Consider the following 3,308-nt stretch of genomic DNA (forward strand, 5'->3'; position numbering starts at 1 on the left):
CTTTAATAATTGTATTTAATATTTAATTTAACTGGTTAAACTCCGGTTAAATCCTGGTCGAACCACTAAACCAGCGAACTAGTCGCTTCACCAGTTCATTAATCGGTCCGGTTCTCGCAACCTTGATTAATACTTTATACATCCTCAAATAAATTCAACTACAACACCTGTCCCTCTTAAGAGAAATAACTCTAAAAGCGAGGAGAAATAAACTTCACAAAAACAACTCTCTTCGTAATAGACTCCTTTACTCTTCCACGACTTCATAAGGAATTCTCATGTATGTGTCTCTAAAAAGGGTTCAGATAGATTGGGGTGAGAACAAGTCCACGCGTTCTCAGTAGAGAATGGAAATATCGTAAAACTAAAGAATAAAATGCAAATAATCAACTTATAACTCAAGAACGACTATCTTAATGAAACCTTTAAAATTCTTTAAGTCTTACTTTAAACAATTTAGTTATTTTCTTTAAATTACATTTCTTAAAAAGGACTCCTTAAAATGTATATAATTTGAGAACCATAAACTTCCAAGTCTCTCATTATAGCTCTTCTAAAAATCGTCTATTAACATATCCATTCAAATTTCTAATACATAAGAATTCCAGTTCACACCAACTTTCATCATATTCGAAAACCATCAAACACAAGAAAATTAAATAATACAAGTGTACAAGTGATTCATGCATAAATCAAATAGCAAGAAACTCACAGGTAACGCAACACAACAATACAAGGAATGGTTAAACAATTCATACAAATGAATATGATGAATGTCTATCCTATGCAGGCTATGAGCTCATGTGTCAGTTTACACCCTGCAACTCGATATTACCTAGGAATTAGTCCTAGATATGGTTTTCTAATTGCTAATTAATCACTTGTGTCATCATACAATGCACACATCACTTATCTTTCTTACCTTCTTCCGGCCTCCGGCCCAAAATTCACGGCCTCCGGCCCAATTTCACAATTTAAATGCATAAACCACAAATCAATACTCATTACCCAGTACATCAAATTCTTAATACACCAAACATACAAGGCTACACAATTCTCAACCCAATCATTAATTCACATTACATACCAACTATGCATATTAGCACCAACCATTTACACAATCTAAACTTAATCCTAGGGGTATCTAGCCTAGGAATTCTCATCACAACACACGGTACTTAAATGAAACTTAAACCGTACCTCTTGTAGCCAAACCAATTGAGCCTCTTCTATGGAAGTCTTCACCAAACTTAGCTCCAAGCCTCACCAAAGCTCCTCAAACAATACCAATCTCCCAATTGTGCACCAACATCACCAAATACACTAACATAACCAATATCACATACATACATCAACCTATGGCTCATAAAAATGACAAATCACAAGGGTTTGAGCACTTCTTACCTCAGCCCATATGAAGTAGGGATAGAACCCACTTGGAATCCATGTTGGAGTATCCCTAAACACCCAAAATCATAAGATTTCAACACTAACTACCCAAAAATGTATAACAGTGGAGAATTTCGAAAACTGGGCAAAGATGAATGGAATACTCACCACAAAACTTAGAAGAATTTTAGAGGATGAGAAGAGCGACGCGTGGCCGTAAACAGCTCGTCAATCGGAGCTCCGTAGCTCAAGTTATGGTGGTTTGAAGATCAAAGAGAGTTAGGTTTTCTCTCTTCTCTTCTCTCTTCTCAATTTCAGCGCCCTAACCCTTCTCTTTAGGGTAAAATGAGCTGAAATGCTCATAACTAATGTTTATATAGGTTGGGTCTTGGGCCCACTTAGGCCCGGTTCACTTATTTTTGTCTGTTGGCCCAATTTTGGGCCAAAACCTTTAAGATTAGCGCTCTAAATCGCACTTTAAATATTTCTACCTTCCCTAATTATAATTCCTCATTTCTTAATCTCATTTACTCATAATCAATTTCCTCAGCTGTAGTACCAGACAGATCTCAGCCGGTACTGCCGGTCAAAATTCCACTACGTGCTTTTACGCAGAAAACTATGTTTTTCGACTCGGAAAAATTTACTGAATCCAAATATCATATTTAAATTATCAAATTCCAATTGCCAAATCTTCCAACCATTTTCGCTCCTATTTAACTTATTATTTAATTAATTTCGGTTAGACCGGGTATTACATTCTACCCCCCTAACAGAAATTTTCGCCCTCGAAAATTCCATCCGTCACTGCGAGTGTAGTCTGCCTCTGTATCCAACGCATAACAGTTCCAAGGTCCTTTTACTCTGCGCGCTTCCGTTGCCGCGCTCTGATTTCTCTATGTCCGAGGTTCTTGGTCATTCGTCCAACGCCGACCAATAGCCTCGTTCCTTACTTTTATCGTCTCATCAACTCACACCCTATTAAATCTCAAATCATGTCATCAATAATATAACCATCGTCGTTAATGTCCCACATCATAATCAATCAAAGATCATCACCACATCTTAATGATACTCCATCACTATCCTCTCTCTCTGCCAAGCCAATTACCACTAATCACAGCTCAACTCCAAGCATAACCTCCCAACTTACTTTCTTATTCTTAAACCCTCGAATTTCTACATGACTTGCTGTTATAAAGTCTCTGACTCATCAATCAAAAACCCCTTTCATTTCTAGAAAGCAAATGAGTTTGAAATAACAATTTAACAAAATCATAAGAATCCGCTTTCCTTTAATAATCTATAAAAGCATTCGAGACACATCTCTTTTGTTAAAGTTACTCATATAAAAAAAATCATCCTCAAAACCATAACTGACGCTCTTTCAAATTCTTGGGAAAAACTTTTCAACAGTACCTCCCCAAAAATTAGAGTTTACCACCCGTCACGGGTTCCCTCAAACCAATCTCAGTACCGCATCAGCATTTCAATTTAATGGTTCTCACATTCGTCTTTCAAAACCAATCATTATAGATCTCAATCTAATTCCAAGGTCACTATGACCAAACATCATGGTACTCATCTCTCAAACACAACAACTTGCACTCTCTCATCATCTAAATCCAATTATGCATCAATGATAATTTCCTCACCCGCTTTAGAACCATCAAAGCTCGCAGCCGCAATCAATTCCAACTATTGAGGATCATTACTTGCAGTAACCCACTTACCCCTTCTAGTATTCGAACTTAAGATATTATAGTAAACTTTCACAGCTCCTATTCGTAGCTATCCTGTGTTACTGCTTCCGCAAGCTTCTGCTGCTTTATTTTGATCTCTCGTCTAGTACAAGCTCTATCACTTACTTCCTCAAGTACTCAACCACAACTTAGCATAACTGGCATTTCAAATCAACG

This window comes from Arachis ipaensis, chromosome B04 (assembly GCF_000816755.2).
Source record: "Arachis ipaensis cultivar K30076 chromosome B04, Araip1.1, whole genome shotgun sequence".
Taxonomy (NCBI): domain Eukaryota; kingdom Viridiplantae; phylum Streptophyta; class Magnoliopsida; order Fabales; family Fabaceae; genus Arachis; species Arachis ipaensis.